At 36.4% G+C, this 14,670-nt stretch overlaps 1 protein-coding gene across 1 annotated transcript in view; it reads left to right on the top strand.

The window, feature by feature from the left end:
* lrrc4ca (leucine rich repeat containing 4C, genome duplicate a) overlaps positions 1–14,670 on the top strand; it is a 79,327-nt gene that overhangs the window by 50,990 nt on the left and 13,667 nt on the right. The window contains exon 2 of the mRNA XM_037683401.1: positions 3,078–3,148. The gene's annotated coding sequence lies outside the window, so the exon portion shown is untranslated. The remainder of the gene's footprint in view (positions 1–3,077; positions 3,149–14,670) is intronic.

The raw sequence follows: 14,670 nt of genomic DNA, 5'->3' as shown, positions 1-14,670 counted from the left end.
AGTAGTAGTAGTAGTAGTAGTAGTAGTAGTAGTAGTAGTAGTAGTAGATGCAGAAAACTTCCAGGTAGTAATCTGTCTCCATATCAGGTGAACATATTGGGTGAACAACCTGTCTGGCACCCCCCACCCCAAAAACCCACCTCACTCAACTCTCCCCCATTCCACCCCAGTGTGCGCAGACACTTTTCACCAAGCCGTGTCATTCACAGTATCATGTACCATCATAAACACCCAAAACACCCAAAGTTTATTTGATTTTAATACTCAAAAACTTGAAATTGAAGAAACTAGAAAAATACTAAAAACACAGAGTAAGACACATACATTTTATATTCCACAAATTTAAAAGTACACAATGCAAATACAAAAAAACAAACAAAAATAATACTGTAGAAATTTGATATTGCACCAATAGAAGAACCTTTAAGAAAACATGTATAAAACTATTGCACTTGGATCGACATAAATTTATCTGCACAACTGTCAAGAAGGTCTGAACTCTTTTCGAATAAGACAATTTACACCACTGGACTTCAAAGAACAGATTAAATTGTACAACTTTCATGTAAAGTCTTGCCCTTCTTTAAATAAGTAAATCTACACTATTAATTTCCAAACAAGAAATACAGATTAAACCTAACAACAACTGTCACCTAAATATTGACCCTTCTTGTCTTCCTTGATGTAATGTCATCCACAATGTCATCTCATGAAATCTGCTCAGCTGTTGTATGGTTGAAATACCTTAAAACAGCAAACAGCTAACAACTAAGACAAATACAAACAGGCATACACGTATGTCCAATTTGTGAAATATTCTGAATAGGAGCCACATCAACCCCTCTTCCAGTTAATGGCTATTTAACATGGTCTAAGCTGCATCCAATTATTGCCTTTAGTAATTATATTATCCTAATATTACATTCCCATGTAGTAGTTTAGTTTTAGAAGAATTTTAATCTTCAGAACGGTGATATTTTCTGCTGAAAACCAAATATATCATCCTAAGCAGCTAAACTAATTAATAGTAAGCCTATCTCGCAACAGGCTTTAGCCGACACAGCTGCATACCTTTATCTTTTTCTAGATTCTCCTTTTCTTCTTTTTTTTTTTTTTTCCCCTAAACTGGGAACCTGGTAGATTTGACCTTTTCTTGTCCATCTTCAATGTGTGTAATTGGCACTCGAGCAGAGAAGGTTATCACTGCCCATCCTTAAACATGAGTCAAAACAACTTGAGCTTAAACTACTTCACCTTCCTTGGTGTGCAGATTCATTTTGCATTATTATTATTATTATTATTTTCAGTAATTTCACACAGATATGTTGTGAACTATTGGCTATATTTCCTGATGCATGCTCAATAATCCAGGTAGGAAAATCTAAAAAAAATTAAGTCTGGTCCTCTGGACATTCAGAAAACAAAACAAACAAAACAAAACAGAAAAAATTAGAAACGTTTTGTCTGTCATCCGAAAGACTTCTTCAGTCAGCTCCTCAGACTGAAGAAGTCTTGCGGATGAAAGACGAAACGTTTCTACATTTTTTTTTTTTGGTTTTGTTTTTTTGTTTTTTGAATGTTCAGAGGACCAGACTTAATTTTTTTTAGATATTGGCTATATTCACATTATTCATTCATTCAACTTTTATTTATACAGGTTAGTCCCATTGAGCCTCGGAGACTCATTTGCAAGAGAGACCTGAATTATGATTATGACCTGGTTATGAATGAAATGTGGTTTGTTTGGAAGCAATAAATCATGTGATTTTCTTAGCGGTTAGACACATTCCTGTCCCAGCAAGGAAGACAAGAGAATCCCCCTCCCCACCCTTCCTTTGACAACCTGTGTGTCAGGCCTCAGTAGTAAGTTACATGTCCTGCACCTGGTGGAGGGTGCCCACTGCCCGCAAGTGTGGGACTGGAAAATAGATATGTAGCATAGACAGGTTATATGAAATTATGTGTTTTATTTATTCTTTTCAGAGGGGAGGGCAGGACCGGGCGCTCGTGCCGCTCTTGATGAGATGCCGCCCTGGGCAGCTGCCTATATTGCCCATATCAGAAACAGCCACTGCTCCATATAAAACAATGATTTATTGTCATTCAGATATTTTTCAAACCGCAGCTGTGGGTATCTCACTTGCTCTGAGTGACCTTTCCCCTCATTTGAATGAACACAAGTCTTGTATAATTTGAGTCAACCCCACCTACACCATTATGCTGCTAGAAATACTCAGAAGGCTAGTAAATTTGTGCCTTAAAAACAGTTTCCAAGAAATTTCTGCTTGGAAAGTTTTGCATATGATCTGGTTCAAGATCAATACATTTAAATTGTGTCACTTGCTTTTTATTTTGTGCTTTTCTTTTAATCAAATGCATATACAGTAGATTTTAGCTGTGCTTTATAGCAATTTGTTTGGAGTCATTAAGTTCTAATGCATGTGACATGAGCCTATAATGACAGGTTCACATATTCATAAAAAACTATCAATCCAACACAATTATTTACACTGGAATTGCTGCACTGCACTAATGAATGTCATGCAAGATGGGAACCTTTTATCTCCATTTGCTTTTGTTCTCCATAATTCATACATCAATGTTTTTATTTTATTGATTTATTTATTTTTATCTGTGACTGTGTGTCTGTGTATTCAGGTTAGGTTTGCTGTATGTGTTTATGTGTATGTGAGGTTTTATAGATTTGACTGTTGTCTTTTTCCTGAGAAATGAGCTCTTCTGAAATGTGGTTGCTTAAGGTATTTTCTCACTTCTTTGATGGAACATTATATAAAAAAAAAAATCTGCACATTGTCAGAATATGTAATGGAGTTAATTAAAAAAAACACACAATTGTATCAATTGTATTGTACACAATGACCCTGAATAGTTACATATTTATTTATTTATTTGATGTGCCATATTGTAGACGTTCAATATATAATTTTGGAAGTTGTACAGATGCCTTGTGATTGTTCTCATACTATTTCTTATTTATATGTAATGCACATTATGGTATTGACCTAGTGTGAGCATGTTTATTGGTTTGTGTTTATAATTTCATTTTGTAATTGCAGGACCAGCATATTGGTTTGGAAGTTACCATGAGATTAATGAGAACTTGTTGGAACTGTGACTGAACTGGCAGGTAAGGAGCAGACAACACAAAACAGACCATTCAATCTGAATTATCTCCTTCTTTAATAAGCAGGTTTAATCTAATATAGGACACAAAGAAAGCACCAAGTACAGTACCATGTTTTCGGTCATATAGTCACATCTTTTTGCATAAATTTGCAAGTCCTGCAAGTTATACACCAAAGTGACTAATGTACGTATTTTCCCCATATTCATAACACAATTTTTGGCTGCGATCTGATGATTTCATTCATTCTGACATGACAAATATTAAACATTACCATTTGCAAACGCTAGAGGGCCCTTGAGTGTTATGGCAAGCCAAGTGCCTCATTAATAGGCAAAAGTGGCTATTAATGAGACACTTGGCTTGCCATACAGCGACCTTTCTGTCGCTCCGGAAATCCTGGAGCAAATGTCAAATCAGCTTCTTTTTGCTGCGCCGCCCAGGCGAAATGCAGCTGATTTGACCATTAAAGTGCATTAATTAAGGAAAAGTTCAACTGAGACACACCTTTACTATAATGTCAAGCAAACAGATAATTGTTTTTTTTAGGTGGTTATCTTATTAAATTTCAAATAAATCCACAGCAAGCCCTCCATCTGCGCGCTCCAGCAGCTGCAAATCGATTTTTGAAATGCAGCTGGTTTGACCAATAAAGTGCATTTATTAAGGACAAGTTAAACTGAGACACACCTTTGCTATAATTTTGAGCAAACAAATAATTGTTTTTAAGTGTTAATCTTGTTAGATTCTTGTTAAAGTTCTCCCGTGTGTGCTCCTGTGGCCACCATTTTGGCAGCCATTTGATTTTTGGCTCAGCACCGGCACACATTTCTGTGTGGTCAGCGGTGACGCATAAACACACATCAGCGACAATGCACAATAGATGGGAATAATATGGTAAAGTGACTTATTTATGTTTTTTCCACTTTATTATACATTTTTGGACTGGTGCGACTTATATGCCAGAGCGGCTTGTACCGTGGAAAATATGGTACATGTGTGCTAGCTTTGTCATGTTATACTTTCGTTCTACAGTTTTACAAAAATAAGTCCCCCAAAAATAGTTCAGTGTGGGTATAAGAGAATGAACCTCTTCTTTTAAAATGAAATATTCTTATCATAATGACAAACTACTGTGGCAAGCCCAACTCTTAAATTGTTGGATTCAACACGCCCCATGGGTGACTAATTCATGTTTTCCTGTCTTCTGCACTGTGTGTGCTGGAATTACCATCCACACACTGAGCATGAAAAAAGACTTTGTGAGAGAAGTGTGAGAAGAGCTGAATTAATCAACAAGCAAATAACCTCATTTACCTTTTTAATATATTTTCCTCACAACTGCAAGACCTAGTTACTGAATAGCCATTACTAAGACATTGCTTACCATTATATGGCAATAAAGGCTAAACCAAACAGCAGCACAGATTTTTCAGTGAATGAGAAAGCAGGCCAATTATGTTAGCTTTTGAAAAATAAATCATATACCGTAACTTCACAAGTAAAACTTTCTTTAAAGGAAAAACATTTGCTTTCCTTGTAGATACTATCCAAGCACTATTCCTTTTTTTTATTATTAGTTTAATCCATGAAAACTGAATAAATTTTAGAACAGCACTCTTGAATTTATTTGACAGGCTGTTTAGGGTAATAATTATCTATAAATTTTAGGGTTATTATAATGGAGCATGGTGCACTGGGTCTTTTAAAGTAATCTCACTTTCTTGGACTGCTTTACGATCATCCTGAGCAATCATTGAACTTAATGACTCCCACAAGATAGCTAACCATGCTATTACACATCCATTACCATGATTACCAGGTTACAGTTGTTTTGTGGGTCAGGAGGTTTTTAGCTAAAGGAGCAACACATATTGATCTACTTTAAAGTTGGTCTGGACTAGTTTTCTTGCAGTCTTTATAAATAAATGTTTAAAACAATTGTATTGTGTAGAATGCCTGGAATTGCTCTGGAGAGCTAAATTGTGTGTTTAAAAGGCAAGACATTTGTATTGTTTGCTCCTTTTTTTTCAAATCTGAAACAATAAACGTCATACAAATTCATAGTTTTCTGCAAATGTTTTATAGTCACTTCATCTGACATAGCGTATGATGTATAAACATATATATATATATATATATATATATATATATATATATATATATATAAATGAGGGGATTTTATACATTTCTCTAACATACAGTTATATTTTAGGAGTTAATAATATTTAGAAATTGAAAAAAAAATCCTATATTACATTAATAATAACATTTTTAAGCAAAAAAACAAATTCCTCAAATTGTTATTTCGCCCACTGCCACTTTAGTTTTGTTTCGGCTGTTCCCTTCTTCAGGGGTCGCCACATTGAGTGAACTTGGACAAAGATTTGTTAGTTATTTTAATGCTGGATGCCCTTCAAGATGCAACCACTAACCACCTAGCTACCACAGTCTACTTGTCTGGAGCAGAGGATTGTCATCTAGGGCACCCAGAGAGAAACTTTGGGGGTTAAGGGCTTTTCTCAAGGGTTGAGAGTGGGGCAAATGAAGGTGGAGGCAGATCTGGGTGCTTTACTTATCCTACCCACGTTTTGATGTTACTGCTAGGAGGATTTGAATTGGCGACCCACCAATCACAGGCTCGCCTTCTCTAACTTTTGTCCCACCATGCCCGCCAACTATTTCCAACTGGCATGAGAACATTCAATCTAAAGAAAACATTACATTTAAATAATCAACACTCCAAGAATGGGGGGATTTTCTACAGGTATTCCAATTACATTGCTCAGGCAAACAAAATGTATATCAGGTTGTCCAACTCATTTATTTATGTTACCTTGTAATGGACTGGCAAGATGTAGATAGGAAACAGCTCCCTGAAAGAAAAAGCAAGTAATTAAAACAAATAAAATAAAAAATAAAAAATGGATATGAAATAACTTCTAATGTTATTAGAAAAGAAAATTGTTAAAATAAAATTTCAATTTTAGTTATTTAAGCTATGTATTATTTAATGATTCTAAGCACCGAGGTTCAACATAAATTATTAAAGCAACTGATTAATTAAGATTATTAACATCATCATTTGACAAATAAATAAATAAATTAAAAAAAATAGATGAACCAACTATCACTTCCACCAGATTTTCCATAAAAAAGTCAAGACATTTTGTTTTGTTTCTTTGTTTTTAAACTATTTTATTTGGTGACCTTGCCTTAGTAAATTGTAATTGAGTCTTTTGGAGCCAGGTACCAGACATTTGGTTCTTTTGAAACTCTGTTGGTTCCCTTTAAAAGCTCAAACACAAAAGTGATGTCTGTCAGACCTTTATAAAAGCTAAATGGCATTCAGCTTATTTGATATGACTTGCATAAATAGTTGCTTTTGTGATTCACTCACTTCAAAGCTTCCTTCATGTGGTATTTAACTGGATTGCTCCACCCTTTTTCTTCATCCCATTTGGGGCTGGAGATAGGATGTCTTCATGGAATCATACAGAAATAAATAGTGCTTTGGACTCAATTGGCTTTTTTTAAATATCATTTTACATATTTTTGTTTTTAAGGTAACTTGTAACATCCAACTTCATATGTGTATTCACAAGTGATGGTGTTATTCAGTGTAAAATGTTTTAATTTTAAAGCAAATGCAGATTTACTCCATGCCTCCTTACAAAAACACTCAGTCTGACTAGTGTTGTTTAATTACAAAATAACTTGATGGATTAAAACAAACAGGAAGAATGTGTACAAATGTTATGAATTAAATACTATTTACCCTTGTGCTTTAGTATAAATGTATGTTTTCAGGGAAAATAAAACAGTTTTATTTTATCAATAATGTATTAATGTGAATTTGGACGGCTTAATGTGATTATGTGTTTATGTGTTAATTAATGTGAATTGGGCGGCTGTGGCTGAGTGGTTAGAGCAGTCGTCCTCCATTGCAAGAGTTGGGGGTTTGATTCCACCAGCAGTCACATGCCAAAGTGTCTCTAGGCAAGACAATGAACCCCTCATTGCCTCTGATGTGTGTCCCATCAGTGTATGAATGTGATAAAGCACTGATTTTTCTTTGTACAGAAATAGTAAAGTGCTTTATGAATGGGTAACTGAGGGCACAGATTGTAGTGTAAAGCACTTTGACTATTTTGATAAGATAGAAAAGCCCTATATGCCGGTAAGTGAGCTCCATTTACCATTTACCATTTCAATTTGAATGATAATTTTAAACAGTGACATATTTACCACAGGAAGTGTGCATGAACAGACACACAAAAAGGGTAACAATGTTAGTTAACCCCCAAAAATCACTTCACTGTGTTAAAATCATTGAAAGATGACATCATCTCTGAGAAGCTTGTTTTCACAACTTCCACTCCCCACACTTGCTCACACACAGAGAAATGTTTTGTTCAACTTAGTTGAAAAAATAATACTAATTAATTATTTAAAAAAGTCAGGTAAATCAACACCTTGAAAAAAATAAGACTAGCTTCACCTTCATTCGTTGCAACAGGTTTGTTAAATCAATTTATTGTGCACTGAACCACCAGAGACCCAGCACTCTCATTGTCCTCATAGAATGTATTGTATTCACAATTTGTCAACATAAATATATTATATATGTATCTTTTTTTTTTTTTTGGACATCCACCCTTTTTTCAGCAAACATTATAGTAAAGTTATTTTTGTAATATGATGATGTCATATGATTCATGTGGCTGGCAAATCCAAACTTCCTCTTAAATATTCAGCCGCATGTCGTGCTGGCCCACACTGTTGTTAGGTGTAGTTGTAGGAGGGTTTAGGTCTGTTCTTGCAAATTTGTTGTCCGAGGTCTAACTCGGAAAGGCGAGAGTTTTCAAAGTTTGAGATGCTTTTTTTGACCTTTGAGCACCGAATTGATAATCTTTGAGCAGCATCCTCCCACTTGTTGGTGGCCAAACTACACCAGTCAGATTATGTTTGAATACGTCCTTATAGCAAAGGTACTGCCCGCTGGAGTTGCGCTTCCCACTCGAAAGCTCTAAGTAGAATCTGCTCTTTGGCAGTATACAGTCTTCCATTCGCTGGACGTGGTCACACCATCACAGATGTCCTCTCATCAGTAGGACCTCCATGCTATGAGTATTTGAGCAACAAAGAACTTCAACATTTGTGTCATGATCCTGCCAATTGATGCACAAGATGGAATATAGGCATTTTATATGAAATGCGTCCATCCTCCTAATGTCACCTTTATACAGGCATCAGGTGTCAGAGCTGTATAAAAAGATTGTCAGTACTATGGCATGGTAAACTGTGAGCTTCATCTGCAGCGTGATGTCGTGAGATTTCCACACAGACTGATTTAACTTGCCGAAGGTGGCAGCAGCTCCCGCTACATCTAGCAGCCCAGATAAACAGAAGCTGGTGACTTCTTCCAGGTACATCCCATCAATGGTCAACGTGTTAGTGTCAGGATAACAGTCTCTTGGCGTCTGTTTAAGTATCTGGGTCTTGGTGACACTTTGAACTAATCCAAAGTTGCAAAACGATTCCTGCAAGGCATTGAACTAACTCTGCAAATCTTCCATGCTGTCTGCCATTTGGCATATGTCGCTGGTATAGAGGATATCCATGACTGAGAGGTTGGTAGCTCGGGACTTTGCTCTAAAACGGGAGAGGTCGAATATGCTCTTGTCTGTCCACATATTAAGCTGGATATAGCCGCTGCATCTTTCAAGAGCATCATTCATCATTGAGGCGGGATTTTAAGATTCACCCTTTTTTTTTTTAGCAAACATTGTAGTAAAGTTCTTTTTTTTTTGTTTGTTTGTTTTGTTTTGTAATATACATATTAACCCAAGCCAAATTAACATAAAAAAACGTATTTGAGTGAATTGGTCAACAACACATCACAAATGTATGCATTTAAAGTTATTTAAATAGGTATATATACATATACAAAAAATATAAAAAATAAAAACAATCAGACATAATTTACTGAAAATAGAAACAGACGGACAAGACCTTTCAATTAAATCCCAACATTTTTATTTAGTATTTTAAAACACTTTTGTTTGTTTGTGTATTACTTCACATTACTGAGTACCATGTCTCCCTCTTATCTCAGCTTTTTATTCCCCTCTCAAGCCCATAGTCATTCACAGTGAGACCACACTGCCTGGCTTTCCGAGTTCACAGCCTCCAATTGACCTCGGTATAGCTCAGAAAGTGATGCATGCTAACCTTGACCTTAAGTAGCCACTGGAGTGACAGTAGTTCTACAGACAAACTCTTTACCCTGACATCCTGGAAGAGTAGTTAGCAGCCATTTGCTGCTCACAACCTTCTAAGATGTTCACAGGATGAAGATTGATTTTATCAGTAGCTCTTGTCGTCCACTAGCCCTCACTCCAGCACACTGCTCACTGTGAAACAAGACAAATGTCATGTAAACAGTTTGGGAGAATTTGCACATGCCACACATACTTCTGACAGACTTGTACACATATTCAGAACATATTTCTGATAATTTATAACACACACACACACACGTGAATAAATTAATTGCAAAAAATAAAAAATTAAAATACTTTATGTGTTCAACACTTTGTTACACTTTACCTCCATTTTATTCTATTTTGTTATTCTTATGAATGTTTAATGACTATTTACATTGCAGACTATTGTGTAAAAATGTTTATCTTCACTTACCAGTATACATTCCTGTTTGTTCTAAAACAGAAATACAATAGTTTTGCAGTTAGTGTATTTTAGCAACTTGAAACGTACCCACTGTTGGCCCTGCTGATCAAAAAGGTCAAGTTAAATTATTGTACCCCATTGCTGAGGAAACAGTGTCACTCTACAGTGTATCTGTTTTGGTTAAAGGGAATTCCAGTTGATGAATGCCTGCATCAAATTGTTTTAAAGCTGCATGGCGAGCATAATGCTCTGAAGTAATGACACATTATCTTTATTATACTCCAGTGACACGGCGCTCTCGCTGGCAGATATCATATTGACTCAGTACGGCATCATCACCAATAATGGCCTCATTCAAAAATAGAAAAATACATGCGTCACTGTAACCAGTGAGAAATAACATGTTTGCATAAAAAATAACTAAACAAATATGTAGCAAAGGCACTAAACACCTGCGAAGGATCGGCTGCACTGTGCCTTAGTTTTGTAAGCTGTGCTGCGCTGCATTTTACTGCAACACAGCCGAGCCTACTTTCCAAGCGTTAGATAAAATGCATAAAGTTAACGGTTTTAATGTGGCAAAAAGCATTATAAATGTAAAAGGCAAATCATAATAATTAAATTTAGCATAAAATCTTTTTATGAACAATAATAATATGAATACAATATAAATGCTCTTTAATGGGAAATAGTTTGTATTACAGCCATCAACATTTTGTTTCCATGAATAGCGCTAAAGGGTACACTTTATATAAATAGGCATCTCACACAGTGAACCAAGAGGCTGGATTTACTGTCTGTCACTTTGTTTCCAGTGTAAGGCATTTCATTAAATTGTGATTCTTTGTTTGTGGCTTGCATGTACATTCAACCCCATTTTACAGTAACTTGTGTTCAGAGTATGCCCTTACACGCCTCACTGGTTCTCGCTGGCTGCAGATGATGAGAGCAGCAGCTTTCGAAGCACATGTCTGACAAGAAAAGAAGAAAAAACAAATCTGTTCAGAGAAGGAAGCAAACTTAAGAGTAAATTTCATAACAGGGTTATTATAGAGTCTGAAATTTATATATCATTCCAATTTATTTATAAAGCACTTAAAACAGCTACAAAGCCAACCAAAGTGCTGAATATATGAATATATGTTGTCTTAGTAACACAGGACAATGAGAAAAACAGCTCATTACAAAAAAAAAAAAATATATATATATATATATATATATATGTAGAGGAATAGGTAGTCAGAACCAACAATACACCTTTTAATATAGGTTTGCCCTAACCGTTCAAAAGTTATGTAATAAATGTGGACCGACCTTGATTAAAAATGATAATGAATACTTGGCTATGTTGTGATTCCCCTCACTTGAATTAAAATGATCAAAAACCAATTGGTTAAGCCACAAAATGATGTAACTTTTATTTTCAGTTTTTATAATGACAACATGGAATTATGGCAACTATGAAATATGAATGAATAACCAATAGCATTATTTAAGAAGGGTGAATAATATAAGATAGTTAAAACTTTGAGAAGATATGTTTTTCAAATTTAGGACTAATGGTAAAATTTAGGTAAACTTTAATTTAGATTTGTGACTAACTTTAAAGTGTCTAAAACTTAGTTGGCACTGAGAGTCATTTCCTTTCATCGGGAGGAAGATGGTTTGTCCTACCAGGAAAGTTGCCCTCATTAACACAATGGATACAATGAAACATGGCCAGTATTTGTCATCCCAGGAAGTGATGAACTTCTCCAGAACTTCATCCGGCCAGACAGGACCATCGTCCGGTGTGTTTGAAGGAGTTCAGTGGACTTTCTCCATTTCAGCCGGTAGGCTCAGTCTGTGGTGGAAAGAGACCGGAGCCTGGCTCCCCTCTGATTCCTGAGGCTGGCTCGAAACCACTCGAAGAAGACCACAACTCAGCCAACGACAACCTGATCCACCCTTCACAATGCAGTGCCTTTTATTGACTACAAGTGTGTATGTGATGATTTAGCACTTTGAAAAGATGAATAGTTTTGACAAAACCACTTCTCGAAATAGTATTGCATCTACACAGTTGCTACAATTCAGTGCCCTAATGTTATTTTTTAAAATGCACATTATGTTTTAATTCTACCTTTATTTAGACAGTTGAGCCATTGAGCCTCGAGGACTCATTTACATTATTCATTATTATTTCATTATTCTCATTATTCATTATTTTCCTCATTATTTGACTCATTATTTTACCTTAATTTTATTTAGTAAGGCAGCAGAGATAGAAAGGAGGAGGTCAGTGATGAATGTGGTTGATATCCCTCCTGCACTGGAATCCTGAAAGGTTTCTGGTTTATATTTGGAGCTGTTGCAAGATTGCTGGCATTATCCAGACGTGACCTGATTTGATTTTTATCTCATTAATCTCCCAGTCTCTCTTTCATTCTTTCTTGCTGCCAAACTTGTTGACCTTCCTCTGTCACAAACGTCTCATGTTTCACAATCTCTTGACATCCTGTCCCAGAATGCAGTATCAGAGATGAAACCTCCACCACTCACTTTTTAGTAAGAAGTTCATAATCAACAAGAACTCATGCACACATTCCAGTGAGTCTACTCTAACTTTGGCCACCTTTTGAAATACAAATTGAATATGTTTGTGCAATTTATACCAATCATTGGTTACACTAAAAAACATTTTTAGATCTTTATCCTGTGTGTCTTGAAATGTGGCTAAACAGTTTAACCATATATGACAGATATATACTGTAAAAATAAGACAGACTCCAGAATAAAACACTTATAATAATTGCTGAAAATACAGAATGAACTAAAAGAAACTGCTGTAAGCCACAAGAACTGAAAATAGAAAAGAGCAATGTTGCTCAGAGAGATGTTGTATTTGTGTATAGATATTGATCTGTTGTGCCATTTAAAGAAGAGTCTTGAATGACTTTGATTTTTCTGTTGGTTACAATATATTTGTGATATCCACTTCCCAGGGATGGTTTCTTCAGGGAAAAAGTAAAAACTGATTGGCTAATATCACAATACACTTACCACATCACCCCGATGGGTAATGAAGAAGGTGCTATTTTCTAATTGGGAGTAAGTAATAAGTAGTGATGTTGCTATGGCAGCAACCTACACATTTCTGTGGACTTTTTTTGTGGTCAAAATATAGACATGGATCATTCATAGAGAGGCAGAAAAGGCAATATGGGGTTTAGCGAGAATCGGTGGTCAGAAGTCAGAGCGAGAGTCGAGGTCCAGACTGAAATGACTGATGGGCAGAAGTTATCCATCATTGGCAAAACAAAAAGAGAGGAGTCTGTGGTCATGAAGTGAGGTCTGTAAAAAGAGTGAGGGCAGGAACTTGAACACTGGATTTCTTCAGACATGAGGCGATCAAATAATCTGTCAGGGAGGCAGAGACTGGGGAGCGATTATGAAGCACAATGCACAGGTGCAGCAGGAGGGAGATTGGGAGTGGCACAGGTGAGCTGAGCGAAGCTGATGAGTGATGTCAGCAGGGCAAACGAAACACACTGACATGGGCATGGCTTGACATGAAATCATTACAATTCATTTCTTATGGTCATACGTCTCCCACCCCATGCATGAAGCTGTTGCTGAACTGGACAGCTCGTTCAGTGACAGATTACTGCATCCTAAAAGCACAAAGGAGCGTTACTGCATGTCCTTCCTTCCAACAGCTGTTAGACTCTTCAACCATTACTGCTCCCAACAAACACAATAAGGATTAAATACATGCTGACCCCTGCTAAAACACACAGTCTATCTATAATACTGTATTGTAAATTATATGTCCTTATCAATGCTCCAACACATATTGAACATTATTATTGATATTGTTTATCTTATGTCTTTATATATTGTTTTTAACTTGAACTTTTGTGTGAAATATTTTTATCTTGTTATCTGTTGCTGCTGTTACACTTGAATTTCCCATTCATGGGACAATAAAGGATGTTTCTATTCTATTATATACCACCATATTTTCTCTGTAGTCCTCAAGTCCAGCTTTTCCAGTATGATCCATATTTCATAAGTAATCAACACAATTGTGTAGCTCAATAATCAACATTTCCACCGCACATGTTCCCTATTTTTTCCTCATCTAAAGACCTGAATACATTTGTGTGTGATGGTGTCTCATAATAATCTTAAACAATAAAATAAAACTTGCAGCTCAGCCTACTCTTCCACTTGTGTGGTTCCATTTCACTTCAAACCTGGGTGCTCTACCAGACGACTGAGAATTTAAGGAATCGGCACAGTATTTTAGATATTCCCAGGATGCCAATCTTCTGGACACAGATCTCTCAGGATTTCCTGGGATCCACTGGACCCGCTCTTCCAGTTTTAGGGTCAGAGCACAGAGTGCTCCAATGGCCACTGAGACTACTGACACATTGACTCTTCTCAACTTTTGTATTTCCTCTTTAAGCACTTGATCAGCTTCTCGAGCTCCTTCTCCCAGATGGTTCAGTCACTTGGGATTGCTACATCTATCACCACTGTTTTATTCTATTGCTTGTTAACCACCTCAATGTCCTGTTGTCCTGCCTGCAACCTGTTTGTCGGTCTGAATCTGGAAGTTCCACAGTATGTTAGCCCTTCCATCTCCACCACCTTTGTTGGCATCTCCCAGTTTGACTGTGGGACCTCCAGTCCATACTCAGCACAGATGTTCCAGTATATTGTTCAAGCCACTTGGTTATGGCATTCCATGTTAGCTTTGCCTGCTTGGATCTTACACCCTGCTATCAGACTGCCTTAGGAGTACCATTGCACAGCCAGCATCTTGGGTCTTGTCTGACATATAT

The sequence above is a fragment of the Nematolebias whitei genome, chromosome 10 (genome assembly GCF_014905685.2).
Source record: "Nematolebias whitei isolate Nwh7 chromosome 10, NemWhi1, whole genome shotgun sequence".
NCBI lineage: Eukaryota > Metazoa > Chordata > Actinopteri > Cyprinodontiformes > Rivulidae > Nematolebias > Nematolebias whitei.
The sequence above is the reverse complement of the archived record's forward strand: the minus strand, read 5'-3'. Positions and strand labels throughout refer to the sequence as shown.